We start from the raw sequence: 21,780 nt of genomic DNA, 5'->3' as shown, positions 1-21,780 counted from the left end.
TAACATAGCCACAGCCAAACTAAAAATATACAGCTAGAAAGATCTTTTAAGCTATACTAAATCAATATGCTTCAATATTTAAAAAATATTTAAAGTATATGTACAAAAAGTGCTTCTAAAATGCATGAGGTTTTTAAAAACAATTCTTATCTTTGTATTTTAAACACACACTCCAGTCTTTTTTTTTGTGAATTTGCTTGCACAATCTATAAAGATATTCTGAATTATCAGTGTCTGAATTAAATTTTAGTGTTTTATAAAGTAGCAAAACACTGAAGATAGAAAATGCTAACTCTAAATTCGTCAGAAACCACTCTAGGTTTTTAAAGTCAAGAAAGTAAACATAAATGACCTCATCACTATTGCCAAACCTAAATCCAAGTTATGTTCTACTGTATTTGATAAATCGGGTAAACGAGTGGCAAGCATTTATTTTTTAATGCAATAAATATAAAATATTTCATGTCAAGCCATGGAACACTATAATAAAAAAACTATCTATAATAAAAATATATCTATTTTTGATACCACAAAATTCACTTTACTGTGAGCCCTGGTGAGACAGGAAATAAAAAAGGTAGAGGATGTTAGATAACTATAGAACAGCTCCCATGGCAGCATATTGAAAGTGAATGGATTGCAAGTCTTCTGGACTGGGTTTTCTACTTAATTAACACACATATTTTTATTTTTTTCCCATCAGTCAGGGTCTTCACATAAGAAGACACCAAGATGGAGCTAGAAATTCAAAGATAAAGTGGAGAAAACACCTGTGCAAGATAAAAAGGCGCGGGAACAAGAGCAGGCTAAGAAAGCGTACAGTCTACAATGCAAGTCTGACACCTGTGAAAGTGAAGGGGGAAAGTAAAAGAGATTAGGGAAGGACCTCAGACCATGGTACAGATCTGAAAAAATCTCAGACAGCCCAACAGGGAGCTTTGGTGCAAATATTGCCCACAGAAGGTTTTGAATTGAATACAAATCGCTGTGCTCTAGTTCCCTTGCCATGTTTAGTCATCTAGAACTTCTGCTGTGCTTAGTCTCCAGAGAGCTGCCAAAAGAGAGCCAAGACCTTGTTTTGAGCACTGCAGATATGGAGGTACTGCAGCTGGAAACCATCAGCTCTCTCTTTCCTTAGCTGCCATATTTCCCATTCAAATTATAATGGTTCACAAAGCTTTCTTTTGCCTTTAATCATAAATAGATAGTTTTGAATGCTAAATGCAAATGTACTGTTTTCACAATATGTTAAGTGGACTATTTGCTTTTTTTGATTATTGTGTAAATAAGATATGCACAAGGAAAAATATTCTAAAAATTCCAAGGAGAATCAATGAGACCACCTACAATAGGACAAGAATTAAAATGACATTAGGCTTCTTAACAGCAACAGCAGAAACAAGGAACCAATGGAGCAATTTTTTTAAGTAATAAAAGAACTTGGAATTATAACTGTATATCTAAGTAATTGTTTAAATGTGACGGTTCTCACACACACAAAGCCTCTGAAGTTTAATCACACATAGACCATTATTAAAACACTTTTGGAAGAAGTATTCCAGAAGGGAGAGAAATGAATAATTAATAACATTTATAATTGTTTATATAAGCACTGCAAAAGAAAAGGAAAAAGCGAAAAGCAATAAAAAGAAAAAATATATTAATAAGAATTCTGAGATAAACTAATAGAAATCCCAAATTTTGGCAGGTGGGAGAAAGACAGTGGGAGATGAGAGAAGTCTAAGATATTCATCTTCTTTGAAGGAAATGTATAGATATTTTGGACTAGATTTCCCCAGACTCAGACCCTGAGCCAAGGGTTTGAGTGCAAATATATTTACTTGGGTGGTGACTCTAGGAATGGAGAAGTGAGACAGGGAAGGAAAGAAAAGCAATACAGGACATGTTAGTGAGCACGTTAACACTTCAGGGATTAAATTCCACGGGGGGCTTCTGGGAGAGATCAACAAAACCTAGAGCTGCTTTCTTTGGAAAAACAAATATGATCCTCGATTCAGAAACTCTTCTCTTGGTAATATGTCCAGAGACATTTTTTCACAGTTCCTTAAAGGAACACATTGAAGACAGTTTATCTCAGCATTGTTTGGGAAAGTGAGTCTTGAGGGCACATTAGCTATCTGTGACTGAGATGATGGATAGAGAAATATGTGATGATACATTTTAGATAATGCTATAAAGTAGTCAGAAATAATGTACGAGATGTAACCAAAACCAGATGGATAGGTCCTGAAAACACACTAAGCAAAAAAAAAAAAAGTAGTGTAATATCATTTGTGTAAATTGAAAACACATGAATACAAAGTTGATAAATCAGGTTTTCATGATTTCCAAAATCTTCTAAGGCACAAAACACATTAGTATGCAGTCTGCGGGGAGGGAGCAAATATAAATGACAATAGGACATGAAGGGAAATATAATTAAATCATATGAGGCAAAAATTGAGCAAGAGAAGCTAATGACAGTTAGCATCAACCAAAAACTGAGACTTGACAACTGTTTGCTCTTGACATAAAAAGTGCTGTATTACTATTAACTATTAATTACATGACATTGAAATTGTATTTTATATAATAGAAGGATTGCATTCTGTCACAAATAAACAGATGTTATGGATACCTCTCTTGGTCAAAGGATCATAAAGTACTAAGGCTAGGGGAGGTCTTAAGATAATTTGTGAAAACCTTTTGCTAAAAGAATCATTTGTGTTAAAAATATAAGTTACATGATTTGGTACACTGGAATTAAAGTTGGTACACAATATATTTTTTAAACCTTTTTATATTATGTGAAATATTTTGAGATTTGCCTTCAAATTCAAGTTTTCCTTGGGCTTTATGTTTCTCTGAGCAAAGTTTGGCCATATTATTCTCAGTTTTTAAGGAATTCAAATATTTAGCTAAATTGAAACTTCATAGAATATGACATTCCAAATGATTTAATTAAAATAATAAAGAAAAATTCAATGGTGTGATTCGTAAAGAGAAAATACAGAAACATCTTGTACTTAATTGATATCTAAACAAAATGTATCTTTTCTCATATATCAAATGCTATAGGCAGATATTTTTAGATTTCTGAATTCTCAGCATATAATCATGTATGTACCCTCCAATAAGAAACAGTTTTCTAGTAAACAGCAGAAAATCTAAAAATAGGTTCTTAGCAGAATAAAGCACTCCTAAGCAGCATCAGAATCAATTTTATCAATATAAAATTTTTGAAAATATCACATCTAAATGGGGAAATTGGAAATTCTGGGAAAATATATGGTTAACCAATTATCAAAATATTCTAAAAAGAATGAATTTCATTATCTAACACTAAAATCCTAGTTTTATGTCCCATATTTTTAATGTTTCAATTCCCTTTTTAACTTTAAAGTATTGTAGTAACTTTTAAAGTAGATGTACTTTAAGGCTTTTTCTTTCTTTCTCTTTTTTTGCATAGGCAGGCACCGGGAATCGAACCCAGGTCTCCAGCATGGCAGGTGAGAATTCTGCCTACTGAGCCACTTTGAGATATTTTAGATCAGTATCTAAATATGCTGTAATAACTATAAAGATCCTTAACAGAGTCAAATAATGACAGCTAGCTTTGGACATCTGTAGAACCCTGTAAACTAACCATTCATGTACCTTCCATTGTTTTTGTTTGTTTGTTTTTTTGTTTTTTGCATGGGCAGTCACTGGGAACTGAACCCAGGTCTCTGGCATAACAGGTGAGAATTCTGCCACTGAGCCACCATAGCACCACCTCATCTTCCATTGTTTTTATGTCAATAGCTTTACTCTGAGCCAAACACAGTTTTGTACAAAAATAGACATGTTTAAGTTTGATGATCAACTTTCAGAGTGCAGATAGAATAAAATTTTCCTTTAGATACAATTAATTGTTCCAAAGAAATCTTGGTCAAAAGATCATAAAGTACTAAGTCTAGAGGAGGCCTTAAGATAATTTGTGAAAACCTTTTGCTAAAAGAATCATTTGTGTTAAAAATATAATTTACATGATATGGTACACTGGGATTAAAGTTGGTATGCATTATATTTTTTTAACTTTTTTATTGTATAGTATAACATATATAAAAAGCAAAGAAATAAAAAGGCAATAGTTTTCAAAGCACTCTTCAACAAGTAGGTACTCAATATTTTTTAATAAAGTGCCAACATGTATTATCACAGAGAATTATTTCCTTTTAAATATCCTTCATAGACTCTGTCTGGAGAAATAACAGGAAAGTTCAAGAGGCAGAGGTTAGGACGGTGTTGATAGGGCTGAGTGAGAGATTTTTCTATGCTTTTTCCTTTTCTCTTCCTTTCTCATGCTACTAATGTTGCCTCTATTTGGCCTCTGGCTGAATATGTGCCTGGAAAAGTTGCGGTCTTTGAGGGAACATACTACTTGATTTTTAGGTTTGTTGTAGATCAGATTTAAATATGCATGTGTGTGCATTCATGTTATAGGAAGACGACTGAGATAAGATTATATTTTTATTAGTTTCACTTTCAGTTTCTCACGGTCCTATCGTCTGTTCTGTTTGACAACATGTGCTGCATTGCGGGCTTTGACTGTTTAATTTACCTTCCTTTAAACCTCTTTAAAAAAGAACCAGCCTCCTATGCCAAGTATTTTACAACATGCCATTCTGAGGCTCATGCTAATTCTGCATATTTAATTCACTTAGGTTTTTGTTGTCTGTGATTTATTTAACAATATTTTTCTTGTTCTCAAATTTTCTCCGACTGTGATTTTGAGAACATGATTTGTCTCCTGCCACTCTTGGTGCTTGTGGAGACTCTCTCCTGCTGAGTTCCACAGCAGTCACTGATGTCCCTTAATAACTTCCCTGGGTTTTGTGTTCTATTCTTATAGTTGCTGTGGACGTGTAAACGAATCCTTACAATGCATCAGGTATTGAAGTATATGGTTTTACATGTCTGATTTAACTTTCAAATTTTTCCTTGATCTGTAAGCTCCTCAAGGGCAGAAGCTATAATTTACCCATCTTTACATCTTCAATATCCAGATTGGAACCTGGAATATGGCAGGCACTCAATAATTGTTCTTAAAGTGAACAGAAGAGAAGCAGATTTAGAACTCCACCTGAGAGAAATTTATTGTAATGCTCAAATTATATTAATTGTCAGGTTGTTTTTATAGCAGATACCATATATAGATATACTTGCTACCAACCTCACAACAAAGTAAAAATTATTATAATGATTTCCTTAAAAAAAGCAAAATACTTCTCAGAGAGCTTTTGTAACTTGCCTGAATTGAACTGCAATTAGTATAAATAGTAAAACTTAATTCCATTTCAAAACTCTCAGCTTTTTAACCTAAACATAGGCCCCCATCTCTGGATCAGAGAAATGCCAAAGTCTATGGGGCCATTTTTATTCCTCCACACAACCCAATTAATTTTCAGTAGTTCTTGCTTGAGAGTGACATATATACTAATCTCAAAGGAAAAAACCATTTTTCCTCGTTGTTCTTAGATTACTACTTCTATAGCCTTATCACAGTCTATTTTGTGTTATGGCTATCACTCCCTGGTTCCTAAGTGCTTCCTGCCTCTAAGATCACTTTAGTCTACTGGGACTACTGACCCTTAACTGCTTACAAGACAACTTCTTGTGGAAAACAAAACACATTTTCCTGCCCTAGGAACATGGTAACAAGTCCATCCATGTCTTAGATGTCTAGGGAGAGAAAACATCTCTCTTAAAGAACCTATGAAAAGCAAATCAACTTCAGATTCTTTTAGCAAATATAACTGACTTCCTCTAGATTTGTTCACCCGGAATTGAGGACACAGATGAGAACTAGTATTCAACTAGAAAAAAATTATAATTACAAGGTTTGAGATTTATGCATTTGAATAACTGAAATTCAGTCACAGAAATAACTTTCACCCCAAGGAAACTGAAAATCTCCTTCATTCAAGTAGAAAACAGCATATCAGGTATATGTGGAAACACATGACACAGTCTATGTAGGTCCTAAAGATTTCTTTCTTTTTTTAAAAAATATTTTTATTGATAATTCTTAACATACAATCAATTCATACATAATATACAATCAACAGCTCACAATACTAACACATAGTTGTGTACTCATCACCATGATCAGTTTTTTGAACATTTGCATCACTCCAGATAAAGAAAAAAGGTAAAACTTATACCCCTGCCCCTAATTGACCACTAGTATTTCCATCTACCCAATTTATTTTAACCTTTGTCTCCCCTATTATTTGCTTATTTTTTATCCGTATTTTTTATTCATCTGTCCATACCCTAGATAAAAGGAGCACAAGACATAAGGTTTTCACAATCACATAGACTCATTATAAAAGCTCTATTGTTATACAATCATCTTCAGGAATCAAGGCTACTGGAACACAGCTCAACAGTTTCAGGTACTTTCCTCTAGCCACTCCAGCACACCAAAAACTAAAAAGGGATATCTGTATAATGTGTAAGAATAACCTCCAGGATAACTTCTCAACTCTGTTTGAAATCTCTCAGTCACTGAAACTTTGTCTCATTTCTCTCTTCCCCTCTTTTGGTCAAGAAGGCTTTCTCAGTCCCTTCATGTCTGGTCCTGGCTCATCCGGGAATTTCTGTCCTATTTTGCCAGGGAGATTTACACCCCTGGGAATCATATCCCGTGTGTGTGTGTGTGTGTGTGTGTGTGTGTGTGTGTGTGTGTGTGTGTGTGTGTGAGGGCGGTGCATTCCCTTGCCACACTGGCTTAGAGAGGCCACATCTGAGCAACAAAAGAAGTTCTCTGGGGGGTGACTTTTAGGCCTAATTTTAAGTAGGCTTAGCCTGTCCTTTGCAGGAATAAATTTTATAGGAGCAAACCCTAATCAAGGGTTTGGCCTATTGATTTGTTGTCTCCACTGTTTGCGAGAATATCAGAAATTCTCCAAATGGGAAAGTTGAATATTTCCTCCTTTCCCCCTAGTACCCAAGGAGACATTGTGAATACTTCTTTATTCACTGCCCAAATTACTCTGGGGTATTGGGGCACCATGCTAACCTGGACAAACCAACAAAGTATCACGCCTTATTCAAAATTCCATGTCCTTATGGTGTTCAACTAAACTGACCAAGTGAAATTAGGAAATGCACTACCCAAAATACAAATTTTGCACCAAATAAACATTTTTTTCTTGGTCTCACTCAGAAGTTGAAGTTTTAAAATATGCACGATATCATCCTTTACCCTGTATTCTGATTTACCTTAGTCCTATACAGATCAGTTTTATTCATATCTCTACTCAAAGTCAGATTCCTTTCCCAACTTTCTAAACAGTTCCTGTACTGTTTCAACTTTCTAAACAGTTTGGGTACTGCTGACTTTCATAGCTTCAGAGCTCTAATTCTGAGTCTCAGGTGTCACATAAATTCCCAAAGTTTCTCAGAATAACCAGGTTATAAACAAACAGCTCAGTATCTCAGAAATTAGAAATAACAGTTATAACTCGCGAATATATATGTGACGGCTGTAAGAGCTTGCAATCTAGGACCCTTTTCTATAGGCCCCAACCTAATAACCCACGCTTTCAACTTCAGTTCATCAAGTGGTTTTTTTTTTAAGGGTCTTGAAATATTTTTTTCCTTAAAATTTTTTAAAAATTTTTATTATAAACAAACAAACATACAAACATTCTTGACATGGTTACAATCAATGGCTCACAGTATCATCACATAGTTGTGTATTCATCACCATGATCATTTTTTGAACATTTACATCTCTCTAGAAAAAGAAATAAAAAAGAAAAAACTTGTAAATGCCATACCCCTTACCGCTCCCTCTCAGTGGCCACTAGTATTTCAATCTACTTAATTTATTTTAGCATTTGTTCCCCCTATTTTTTATTTTTATCCATATTTTTTACTCATTTGTCCCTACTGCAGATAAAAGGAGCTTCAGACACAAGGTTTTCACAATCACATAGTTATACTGCAAAAGTTGTATCATTATACAATCATCTTTAAGAAATATGGCTACTGGAACACAGCTCTACAGTTTCAGGTACTTCCCTCTAGCCTCTCCATTACACCATAAACTAAAAAGGGAATATCAATATAAGGCATAAGAATAAGCTCCAGGATAACTTCTTGACTCTATTTGAAATCTCTTAGCCACCGACACTATACTTTGTCTCATTTCTCTCTTCCCTTTTTTGGTCAAAAAGCTTTTCTCAATCTCTTGATGCCGAGTCCCAGCTCATCCTAGGATTTCTGTCCTGGGAGTCATGTTCCACTTAGAGGAGGGGAGAGCAATGAGTTCACTTGCTGAGTCAGCTGAAAGAGAGAGAGGGGCTACATCTGAGCATAAAAGAGGTTCTCTGGGGGTGATTCTTTGGCCTAATTTTAAGTAGGGTTTGCTCCCCAAGTTTTTATATATAGTTAGTCCATGAGTGAGGCATGATAATATGTCTCTTTGTTTCTGACATTTCATTCAACATTCAGTCCTTAAGTTTCATTGTTTGGCCAGTAAAGATAGCTACTACTTTTTTAAAATGTTAATCAGAGTATGGGAAAAATGGATATTTCTGACAGTGCTGAAAAATAAAAAATTCATTCACCTCACAAAGTTGCTGCCTCACAACTTTGTTTCTTCTTCTGGCTGGTCAATAGTTCATTGTATGTACACACCATAGCTCCCCCTTCTGTTCCTCAGTTGTTATAGCCTTAGGCCGTCTGTATCTATTGTGGATTGCAAACACTACTGCCATAGACACCAGTGTGCAAATGTCCCTTCATGTCCCCACACTCATTTCTCCAGGTAGATATTGAGCAGCTGGGTTTCAGGATCATACGGCAACCCCACCCCTAGCCTCCTGCCCTCCAAGGGGCTTCACCTCTCAGTTTCCCTACCGACTGTAAATAGCTACATATCTTTCTCTGCATTTTCTCTAACCCTTACTTCTCCCTGTTCATTTTTAAACAGTTTTATAAAGATTTATTTCTTAATTAATGTGGCCAATTGACTTTGGGGCCTCTCACACATACAAAAGCAGGACATATAGAACACAATGTCTTTGTAATGGATTTGATAGGTTCCCATTTCCCACAGGTCAGCTATTTCCCTAGGAACACTAACTCCATCATGGGTTAAAAACTAGATTATGCACATACAGAAAAATAAAAACCACCAGTGAAACCTGAAAACACCTAAGGATGGATTTATTTGTAATTTATGCATTCATTTAATACAAAAATATAATGCGAAAATCTTTTCATGTAACTAAATTCTCTTCATGCAGCTTTTTGTAAGACTTGTATATTATTCCATTCTATGGCTGTTTTATAAAACTGTACTAGTGATTAACCATTTAAATCAATTTCAAGTTTTTGCTGATAAAAATTATGCCGGTATGAATGTTCTAGCAGTAAATTTGTTGCATACAATTAAACTACATTTTCATGATAGAATCAAAAGTGAAGTCTCTGGACAAAAAGTTATATGTGTTTTAAGGTTTTTACTACATATTCCCAAATTGTGCCCAGAATGTACCAATTTTTATTTTTCAGCACTGTCAGAAATATCCATTTTTCCCATACTCTGATTAACATTTTAAAAAAGTAGTAGTTATCTTTACTGGCCAAACAATGTTATCTTGCTGACAATTAAATTTTCATTTATTTTATTATATTGAATTTATATTATAGTGAAATTATATTAAATTGAATTTTTTGTCACCATTTTGTCCCCATTAAAGCTTCTTGAGAGACAGAACCAAGTCTTGCATCACTCAGGTGTAGAGCAAAGAGTGTCTCTCACAACATCCAGACCAGACTTTATACTGTTTTTTTTTTAATAAATGCAAATGACATCAGAAAAAAGTAGACCAGAAACTTAATAGTGAGCCCACACATATATATAATAGAAAAATTCATGCTTAAATAATACACAGAAGAAATTCTTTCTTCTCATTTGTAAAATAATATAACTTTATTTGGGACTACCTGGCAAAAAGTCTGTCTGAGGTAGTAAACATCCTTAATTTTGGAATTTTTAAAAATGTGATTTTAATGCAGTATATGATTATGCTCCACAACTTGAAGTGAGAGCTTTCAAATCCTTTCCATATCTATTTATGAGCCTGCTGTAATGAACAAATGAGAGGCATATATAGCTAAACCCTTCCCTTACCTGTATTAAATTCACTGCTAAATCCTCAGAAAAAGTTTATTCTCTTAAGTAATATGATGAACTCTGTTGATTATTCAATTGCTGAAGAAAGAGTAAGTCTAATCATGTGCAATATAATAAAACAGTTATTTTAAAGATTATCATTCAAACCAGGAAAATACTAGGCATGAGTGTGTGGAATGAATGGGACACTATCTCTGTTATGATACTACCACCCAGATGGAGGAAAGAAAAAGTTCACTGTCCAGAAGCCCCTCTAGCAGAAAATATTTCTTAATGAAAAGGGAGTATCACAACTTGCTGTTTACCTCTGTGGAAACATGACTCCGTTTCTGTATTTTGCCCTTTCCCTAAAGCCTGGGATTCAGCCAGCAAGCTGTGAAAGAGAATAGAAGATGCATGAAAGAGGTTTATGAGCCAGGCCGAAGTGGAACATTTATCTTCGGCTCATATTACATTGGCCAGAACTCTCCATTACCTGGAAAAGGAGACTGTGGAATGCAGTCCAGCTGTTTGCAGTTTTGCTGAGCAAGTGGTCATTCTGTGCCATATCATCTTCTAGGCTTTTGCCTTTTCTATTTATCTTACATGTTCTTTCTAGTGTTTTGCTTTACCCAAGTGTCACATATTATTTACTTGATATTTTTGCATTCACTTTTTATTCTTCAAAAAATTTATTTAAAAATGGAGCTATCAAAAGTATAATTGAAAAAAAAATCAAACTAAAATATCCATGAATAAATCTTAACCGTGAAAATAAATACATGAAAAACAAAACAATGTTATAAATTCTAATGTAATATTGGTGCCTAAAGAATTTTCTAAACGGAGGGCTGCTTTTCTTTGATAAAAATGGAAATTAGCAAAGTATGGAAAGAGGGAATTGTACAATTTAGGGTACAGGGTTTAACTGCCTAAGTTTGAACACTTGCTTTCTAGCTTACCAGCTATGTTTCTGTGTACAGTTTGCTTAATCCCATGAGCCAAAGGAGACATGATTATAGTACCTATTTCATAGAGTTAGTATGATTAAATAATAATGGAAATTAATCTAGTGCCTAAAACGGCACTTGGCATTTAGCAAATACTCAATACACATATTAACGTTCACTATTCTCAATAGAAAGATATATGTATAACTAATAGCAAACAGATATTGAATTGAGAGAGTTGAAATATGTCATATTCTGGGAAGTACTGATTCATAAGAAAATAAAGTTTCTTTTGCTTTAAAATATAATTGTGAGGGATTATATTGATGGATTTCCTGAAATTGAACTTTGGTACATTCTTAGGATAAAAATTGTTTAATCATTATTTCAAATGTTTAAATATATTCATGGATTATAAAGTCAATTTGCGATGTTTTATTTTAGATAGATTGATAGAGAGGTAGATAGTGAGATAGATATAAGATTGCATTATAGTTTTCTTTTTTGCGCTAGCCTTTTCTGATTTTATCCGATTTACACAGATTTTATCCTTTCCGGTGCTTTATAAATAATATCAGTATTATGTGCTTGTTAGAGGCTTAGGGAACCCATCCATAAAATTAATCTCGTTTAGGTGTCTTTTTTTTTTTTTAACTTTTTTTATTGTACAGTATAACATATATTCAAAGTGAAGAAATAAAAAAGCAATAGTTTTCAAAGTGCTCTGCTCCAGAATACAGGAGGCTAGAGGGTTTAAATATTTTTTTTATCATCACAATTGACTTTTCTTCCCTGTTTTTTTTTTTTGTGAAAAATAACATATATACAAAAAAGCTATAAATTTCAAAGCACAGCACCACAATTAGTTGTAGAACATATTTCAGACTTTGACGTGGGTTACAATTTCAGGTTTTTACTTCTAGCTGCTCTAAAATACTGGAGACCAAAAGAGATATCAATTTAATGATTCATCATTCATGTTCATTTGTTAAATCCTATCTTCTATGTATAACTCCACCATCACCTTTGATCTTTCATCCCTCTCTTTAGGAGTTTTTGGGCTATGGCAATTCTAAATTTTTGATATTGAAAGGGTTTGTCACTAATATGGGGTAGGGAGATGGAACTATCTGATGTTCTGGAGAGGATAGGTGTCATTTTTAAGGGTACATTTTTGACCAAAGAGTCAATCTCTCATATATGGTTATTAATTTCAGGCTTTTATATATTTTGTAGCTAAGTCAGATATTTATTTTCTGGGAAATCACTCAATTCATTGGAATTTCTAATGTATTTAATACAAAACAAGTTTATACAATATTGTTATTTATCTTTGAATTTCATAATAATTTATGGCTATGTCTCATTTCTCATTCTAAATGTTTAATATTGTCTTATCTGCCCCTCCCCCCATGTACTTTGCAAAAGCTTGGTTATTGTATTAGAGTCAGCTTTTAATGTTATTAATTGTTGTTTTTGCTTTATATTTGTTTTCTGTTTCAATAATTCTTCATTTTATTTTTAAATTCTTTATTTCTAAATATTCTGGGAATGTTTTATTCTTTTTCTAGATTCTTAAGTTAAAATTTTATTTATTTTCAAACTTCTTAGTTTCCTAATCAATTTATTTAAGGTTAGTTATATGGTTTCACCTGAGTACTACATTGGTATTATTTCAATTACTTCAATATGCAGTTTCACTTCACTGTTTGTTTCTAAATAGTCCATGATTTCAGGTTCGATGTCATCTTTATCTAGTATTTACTTAGAAGGTTGTTTTAAATTTTTGAAATTAACGTATTTTTGGACTTCCCCCTCTCATTATGCTTTAAGCTTATTACTTTGGTGATCAAAGAATATGACCTATATACCTTCTCCTTTTTGCAATATAGTGAGATTATCTACTGTAAGTTTTGTAAATGTTTTACACAGGGGGATTTGAATGGATAATATTAATTCACTATATCTTCAGTAAAATATAGATATTCAGATAAGTAGTCATGAAGCTAACTACCTAGATAGAAAATTTAAGCAAGCTTGTAAACTACGTTATTCAAATCTTTCTATCTCCTTACGAATTTTTTATTTCATCTGTCCATTCATGAAAGAAGTTCAATGAAGTCTATAAATGTGGCTTTGTTAATTCCTTTTGTATTTTAATTTTTGCTGTATGTGTACACTGGCTGGCTGAGCACTGAAAGTGTTGAAATGGTCATATCTCTTCTGGTGAATTGTGTATATTAAATATATGGGAAGTTTTCTTTGTCCCTTTTATAATCATAAATTCTATTTGGCCTTAATTATAATGTTGTCATAATTGCTCTTGTTTTCTTAGTATTTGGTTATATGTCATTTTTATACTTTCTGTGCAACTTTTTAGTACAATTCTTTTAAATCACACAGAGTTTTTTAAATCTAATATTCTTTTAATAGAAGATTATGTATTATAATGACTGGCATATTTGGAATTATTCTTGCCACTCATATGTTATCTTTTTACACTACCTTCTTCTTGCTGTATTCCTTTCTTGTTTTGTTTGATTGGTTGAATTTTCTTTGTTCTAAACTTCTTTCTTCTTAATGGGTTTGGAAGTTAAACATCCAGTTCCTATTTCTTTCATTTATACATAAATTTGTATTTTTAGCATTTATAGTTAATCCTAGCGACATGTAAAGTCACACTTTTAGCAATATGTAGAGTTAATTTTAGCCCACTTTTAAATTTTATTTACTTTGGTTTTCCCCAAACCCTTCAACCCAATCTCTAACATGTTATCAGGAATTTAATAATACTTTCCCACTGTTTTTAAACGTTATGCATCAACAATATTAAGACAACTGTGTATATTTGTGTGCTGCTCTTTCATATATAACAGTTCTGTTTTCTTGTATTCATTCGAAATATTTTCATTATGTATCCACATGTAATTATTTCAGGGAGGTTCTAAGGGTGATAAGTCTTGAAGCTTTTGCAGGTTCGAATATTTATTCATTTTGATTTCATATTTAAATTCTAATTTGGATAATTATTTAAGTGTGCTTTCAAAATAATTTATACTCAGCACTTGGAAGGTGTTGCTCAATTGACGTCTAGCACCCATGCAGCGCTGTTCAGCTGTAGGAGGCATTTTTGGGCCCAGGGAACACAGTGCCAGGACAGGACAAGCACTTGGTGCCCCCTGGAGTCTGCAGTACATCAGTTCCTATATGAATAGTATTTTTTCTGTCTGGAAGATTTTAGTAACTTCTCTGAGTCCTAAGTTTCTGAAATTTCACTGCTATTTGTCTAAGGCAAGGTTTTTCGTTGTCTTAGCATTTGGAGCACTCTTTTAATCCTTATATTTGTGGCTTGGGGAGGTTACAGAAAATGTCCTTCCTTTACATGTTTGATTATTTATCCACTTTAATTTTTCTTTTTCTGGATATTTTATTCATAAACAATATATACTCCTAAATTATTTCATGTTTCTAACTATCCCTTTGTCTTGTGTTCTACAGCTTGGAAAAGTCCCATAATCTCATTTTACAAATCAGTTATTTGGTATTGATTGTCCATTATTAAATTTTATTATTTTTTTAGTTTCTAGGAACTACATTTTCCTCTCACTGCAATCTTTTCATTGCAGCCTCTTATTGTTTTGTAGATACAGCATCCTCTTGTATCATCTTCTCTGAATATATTCAATCCATTTTTTTAAAAATTTTTTTTATTAATCAAAAAAAAGAAAAGAAATTAACACAACATTTAGAAATCATTCCATTCTACACATGCACTCAGTAATTCTTAGTATCATCACATAGATGTATGATCATCATTTCTTAGTACATTTGCATCGATTTAGGAAAAGAACTAGCAAAACAGCAGAAAAAGATATAGAATGTTAATATAGAGAAGAGAATTAAAATAATAATACTAATAAAAAATATATATATAAAGGAAAAAGAAAAAAAAACAAAAACAAAAGATACAAACAAACAAACAAACAAACAAAAAACTATATTTCAGGTGCAGCTTCATTCAGTGTTCCAACATAGTTACATTACACTTAGGTATTATTGTGCTGTCCATTTTTGAGTTTTTGTATCTAGTCCTGTTGCACAATCTGTATCCCTTCAGCTCCAATTACCCATTATCTTACCCTGTTTCTAACTCCTGCTGGTCTCTGTTACCAATGATATATTCCAAGCTGATTCTCGAATGTCGGTTCACATCAGTGGGACCTTACAGTATTTGACCTTTAGTTTTTGGCTAGACTCACTCAGCATAATGTTCTCTAGGTCCATCCATGTTATTACATGCTTCATAAGTTTAGTCTGTCTTAAAGCTGCATAATATTCCATCGTAGGTATACGCCACAGTTTGTTTAGCCACTCGTCTGTTGATAGACATTTTGGCTGTTTCCATCTCTTTGCAATTGTAGATAATGCTGCTATAAACACTGGTGTGCAAATGTCCATCTGTGTCTTTGTCCTTAAGTCCTTTGAGTAGATACCTAGCGGTGGTATTGCTGGGTCGTAATCCATTCTGCCATTCTATGTCTTGATTGGGAAATTCAGTCCATTAACTTTTAGTGTTATTACTGTTTGGATAATATTTTCCTCTACTATTTTGGCTTTTGTATTATATATATCATATCTGATTTTCCTTCTTTCTACACTCTTCTCCATACCTCTCTCTTCTGTCTTTTCGCATCTGACTCTAGTGCTCCCTTTAGTATTTCTTGCAGAGCTGGTCTCTTGGTCACAAATTCTCTCAGTGACTTTTTGTCTATAAATGTTTTAATTTCTCCTTCATTTTTGAAGGACAATTTTGCTGGATATAGGAGTCTTGGTTGGCAGTTTTTCTCTTTTAGTAATTTAAATATATCATCCCACTGTCTTCTAGCTTCCATGGTTTCTGCTGAGAAATCTACACATAGTCTTATTGGGTTTCCCTTGTATGTGACAGATTGTTTTTCTCTTGCTGCTTTCAAGATCCTCTCTTTCTCTTTGACCTCTGACATTCTAACTAGTAAGTGTCTTGGAGAACGCCTATTTGGGTCTAATCTCTTTGGGGTGCGCTGCACTTCTTGGATCTGCAAATTTAGGTCTTTCATAAGAGTTGGGAAATTTTCAGTGATAATTTCTTCCATTAGTTTTTCTCCTCCTTTTCCCTTCTCTTCTCCTTCTGGGACACCCACAACACGTATATTTGTGCGCTTCATATTGTCATTCAGTTCCCTGATTCCCTGCTCAAGTTTTTCCATTCTTTTCCCTATAGTTTCTGTTTCTTTTTGGAATTCAGATGTTCCATCCTCCAGTTCACTAATTGTAGCTTCTGTCTCTTTAGATCTACCATTGTAGGTATCCATTGTTTTTTCCATTTTTTCTTCTTTGTCCTTCACTCCCATAAGTTCTGTGATTTGTTTTTTCAGATTTTCTATTTCTTCTTTTTGTTCAGCCCATGTCTTCTTCATGTCCTCCCTCAATTTATTGATTTGGTTTTTGAAGAGTTTTTCCATTTCTGTTCGTGTATTCAGCATTAATTGTCTCAGCTCCTGTATCTCATTTGAACTATTGGTTTGTTCCTTTGACTGGGCCATATCTTCAATTTTCCGAGCATCATCCATTATTTTCTGCTGGTGTCTGGGCATTTGATCAGATTTCCCTGGGTGTGGGACCCGGCTGGTTGAAAGGTTTTTCTGTAAAATCTCTGGGCTCTGTTTTTCTTTTCCTGCCCAGTAGGTGGCGCTCGTGGCGCTCGTCTGTCTGCGGGGCCCACCAGTAAAAGATGCTGTGGCTCCTTTAACTTGCCAATCTGAATCTCGCAGTCGGCCTGGGAAACCGCGCGTGGAGGGGGGGTCGCCAGCCGCCGAGGCTTGGGGGAGTGCCAGTCCAAATTGCCCAGCTGGCCCGAGACGCCAAGCGTGGCGGGAGGGCCCCGCTATCCAACGTTCCCAGTCAGACCGGGGAGCCACGTGCGTGGAGGGGACCCCAGTCGCCAGCCGCCCCGGCCGGGAAAACGCGCGCCCCTCGGGTATCTCACCGCAGCGGCTTTTCCCTGCCCATTCAGCTGTTCCAGAATGGGGTACGCTGTCTTTTTGGTCTCTGTCGTGGCTCCGGGAGCTGTTTCGTATTGTTTCTGTTTCTTTAGTTGCTTTTCTGGAGGAGGAACTAAGACTCACGCGTCTTACTAAGCCGCCATCTTCTCCGGAAGTCCCTCAATCCATTTTTCAAGTGTCTTTTTTGGTTCCTTGGATCATCTGAAGGGTCATTTTGGTCCATCTTGTTAATGCCTTTGGTTTTGTCAAATATCTAAATTTTTGATGGGTGCACTAAGTTGATGTATTAAGGTGGATTTCCTGGGCTTCTTTTGCACCGTATGGGTCTTTTCCCTATAAACTATGAGTGAAATAGTACCTGACAGTATATGTGGGTGAGCAGCATGTCTCCCCATCTGCCAGAAGAAAGAAGGCTTTACTTGGGTAGAAAGGCAATTTACTGTATCTATGCAGAGAGGTTTGCATATTTTCTTTCATTAATTGTTATCTAGACTTGTTTCTTAGGCCTATCCATATAATAAGAGCCCTAGTAAAGATAAGCAGTTAACTTTTATTATGGTGCAGTCTTGGGTTTTATATCAAAGTCAAAAGATAGTGCTACCCTCAGGTTAGTATGTATAGGAAATATGGCAAACACTGGTTGGCTTCATTTCCCATTTATTGTGATGATTACTTAGAGACAACTTCTTGCTTTTCATGTTGTTCCCTTTGGATTTGCTGATTCCCTGGATCTGCTCTGAGTTCTGAAGTGGTCTTCTTCATCATGCATTTTGAGCTTTTAATTCTCACTCCTTGATCAACCTAATACATTGTACTTTCATCATCTTAACATTCCTCCAAATGTCTTATCTCTTTGTGGAACTCTTCTCATTTTATAACGCCACTATGAATTTCCTCTTGGCTTGTTTTTTTAACATGGGCAGGCACCAGGAATCGAACCTGGGTCCTCTGGCATTGCAGGCAAGCATTCCTGCCTGCTGAGCCACCGTGGCCTGCCATCCTCTTGATTTTATGAGATTTAGGGCGTAAAAGAAGCAGATACATGCACTTAGCCTGCCATGTATATTTAGTTCCTGGATTTGTTGTATATGGAGACGAGAGCAAAAGTATTCTGATTAAAAATGGTGAGTTAGCCCCATGTATTTATATCTGTTCTCTCACAAAATTTCACTAACATACACACCCATGATTAACAAAAAATACATACATATACACACATGTATGCATATACATACATGGATGTACATATACATTTATATATACATACATAAATATAATACAAAGACAAATGAATTGAGAATGAACACAGTGTATGGGAAATTTCCCCAAATTTAAAAATATAGGGAATAGGTGACTGACTGGAATGGAGAAAGTACAGGAGTAAGTCTGTTCACCCTACAGAATCTCTCAGGGGCCCACCACTTGACGGCTGCAAAGAGAAGAGATGCAGGGTTCTCCTGGCCCACTTCCCTGCATTACATAGGCAGGAAACTATTTCCCCACCATTTCACCACACCCCCTGTGGAGCAAGAAAGCAGAAGGTTATTCTCAGGATAATTTGAACCAGAAAACCTCCAGGTTCAGGAACATCAGTGAACAGAGGGCTAACGCGAGTCAAGGGGCTAACAACATGGGAATTACATGAATTATTACATACTGAATCATAAGCTCCCTTATTCATTCTGGTCTCAGAATTCCAGTAAATGAGCATAATACACATACCCTTGTCACTCCTCTCCCTGTGAGGCTGAAGAAATGGAAAGCCCTTTGATAAAATATTTCCAAATACTGATTTTTGGGGTTCTTTGAAGACTGGGTTTTGCTTCTTACTACTGGACCCGTTGCCAAGCTCCACTTAGGTACACAGGGATTTCAATCAGCTATTTAGTTGATTAAATATAAAGTATCACTATATGTTTATGTTATGTTTCCAATATGAAAGAGACAGACTGATCCAAGTTATCAGGAATAGACAGGCCTGGAGGAAACAGATAATGCAGATGAGGAGTCCAGCTCCTGGCCAAAATTTTACATGTGATTGGTTGTTCAGGCCTGACCATGGGCAATTATAAAGCTGACAGGCTTAATGGGGGAAAGTACCCTTCCTGTTGTTAAGGCTTTGTGCGCTGCCAATGCTTGGCAGTTTCAGAAGGGATTTGCAGCTGAGGACTCAGGCGTCCCTAGCTGGGTTGTGTTCATGTTCTTGACCATCCAGGCACTTGTAGAGTCTCCCTATAAGTGACTCAAAACCGGCACCTCTGCTGAGATTTCCAGACTGGGGTGGAAGACAGGGAGGCTCAATGACACTTTTCTGTGTTCTGCTTTTCCACATTTAGTCCCACCTCTTCATCCCATATCCTGGAATCATAAAAATGCAGGAGTCTATCGTTTGGGACTCAGAAGTGAGATATCCCCACATCTTCTGTTCCATCTGACCTTTGCTGGACACTGTTCCATGGAAGAAAATGGAACAAGAGGAGCCGGTATTTTCTCCAGGTTAGCTTCTTACTTATACCATCACAAGTGATTAAAGGCTTGACTGTTACTTTCATTTGACTTGTTGTCTTCATTGTCTACTTTTGACACCTGACAACACAGCTCATCTTTCTCAGTTCAGTTCAGCTCTTGACAGTAATGGTAGGGAGTAGAAGAAAGTTCCTAAAAAATTTATAATTAATAGTCACAGAGAGATAGAAAATATCACAATCACAAACCTCAAACAGGATGCTAGGATATTCAGAAAACAAGAAAGAACTCTTAGAAATAAAAAACAGAACAAACTAAATAAAGAAGAACATATTATCAAATAAATAATATAAAACTTCATTGTATCTTAGGGAACAAGACTGAGAAAAGTACTAGATTTAAAAGAATACTAGATACTGAAAGACAGTGGTGTGATGCCTTAAAAATTCAGAAAGAAAATTATTTTCAACCTAGACTTTCATAGCCAGATTTTCAATTAATTGTGAGGATATAATGAATTCATTTCAGCCCTGCAAAAGCTCAAAAAAATATATACCTTCAGTGCATCCTTTCTTAGGAAGTGTTTGGAGGATGTGCTTAAGGGAATCCTAAAATAAAGGATGTGGGATACAGGCAAGGAAGTATCCAGCCAGAAGTGCAGCAAAGCAAAGAGAAATCTCAGAATAACTTTATATTGAACCTAGAGAATAACAAGTTCAGATTGGAGCAGGAAAGAGGGCTGAGGAGGGAGGAATCCAGAAAAAGAAATAGAATTGTTTGACATATTTAAGCATTTAGAAAGATTAATTCTAGGTATTTGTCATATTATTTGGTGCATTCTAAAAAAACAGAAAATGAAACAAATGAAAAAAGAGGCAAAATGATTAACTTTAATAAAATATGAAACATTGTTTGATAAAGGAATCAATCATAGTACACTATTCTGTTCAGTGGTGAAAAATCCTTTATATGAACATAAAAATGAAAACACTTTTTATTGAGTTTTTTTTTTAAAGCAAGCTGGTAGAAAATTTATTAAGAACGCATGCGATAAAACGTATGGGCACTCTCACAAAGAGCTGAGAAGCAAGAGGCCTGACACTGTGGGCCCATCTGCTTTTTTTTTCTTTTTGTATGCTATATGGTGGGGGTCACATTTCATTCTTTTTCCATGTTAGTATCCCCTTATTGCACACCATTTGTTGAATTTATGTTTGGTTGGTTTTTCACTTGTTTGTTTTGCTTGTTTGTTGGATTGTTGGGAAGTGCATGGGCCGGGAATCAAATCTGGCTCTTTCGCATGGCACGTGAGAATTCTACCACTGAACTACCCTCACACCCCCAGCCTATCTGCTTTTATAGATTTTTGTTCTTTTTATAAATTTATTAACCATTTTACTACCCTCCCCTTTTCCCTCATCTGTGGTTGCTTGAGTGTAGATGACTCACTCAGGTGGGGGTTGTTTGGCTCCTCGGTGCTGTTTATTGCTGTTCTTCCCAGAGATATCTTTCTCCTTGAGGTCTGACCACTTGCCCTTTGCTTATACAGCCACTGCTTTAATTCTTATACTACCTAATTTCCCTCCTCAGAGATTTCTAGCTTCCTTAATCTTAAGGGAATTTGGGCCGATGGTCAATCTTCTGTAATTGGTTCAAGCTCTGTGTGGGCGGCAGGTCTTATTGTGGGAGCATAGAAGTTCCTGGCTATGCTATTGAGGGTGGCTGGTTGAGCATGGAACGTAGCCTCTGGCAAGGAGAAGTTTGTTGTGAAAGGCTTCTAATCTGCCATGTTGAGTGTCACTCAAGGCTCCCCTAGGTTGATGGTCAGATGCGAAGTCAGCGGAGCCATAAGCAGTCTCAGGCATCCTCAATCTTCTTCATTTGCCATGAACAGGGCTTGAGGAACTGGCCTGCCTCACCCCCGCGCTTTGGGAGTTGGTGCAGTTGCTGGGCCCAATGCCCATGCTGCTGGCACTTGGGATGAGCCCCTGGTGGGTTCCAAAGTCAAGAGTTGTCTTGAAGCCTCTGACCCACAGTTGAAGCAAGTCCCTTGAGGCTTGGAGCCATGATTTATGTGACCTCAGGGGGATAGGGCATTTAAAATTTTATTTTATTTTTTTTGGATAGGGCATTTCTGACAGCAACTGCA

General features: G+C 35.5%; 1 long non-coding RNA gene across 1 annotated transcript; it reads left to right on the top strand.

The window, feature by feature from the left end:
- Window positions 1–703: 703 nt before the first annotated feature.
- On the top strand, window positions 704–19,672 carry LOC143647941 (uncharacterized). The gene is made up of 3 exons (XR_013158265.1): window positions 704–1,099; window positions 3,470–3,509; window positions 19,502–19,672. It is a non-coding gene; the product is annotated as an uncharacterized LOC143647941 (long non-coding RNA).
- Window positions 19,673–21,780: the final 2,108 nt, after the last annotated feature.

This window comes from Tamandua tetradactyla, chromosome 10 (assembly GCF_023851605.1).
Source record: "Tamandua tetradactyla isolate mTamTet1 chromosome 10, mTamTet1.pri, whole genome shotgun sequence".
Taxonomy (NCBI): Eukaryota; Metazoa; Chordata; class Mammalia; order Pilosa; family Myrmecophagidae; genus Tamandua; species Tamandua tetradactyla.
Note: the sequence above shows the minus strand (reverse complement) of the source record. Positions and strands in the feature narration are given on the sequence as shown.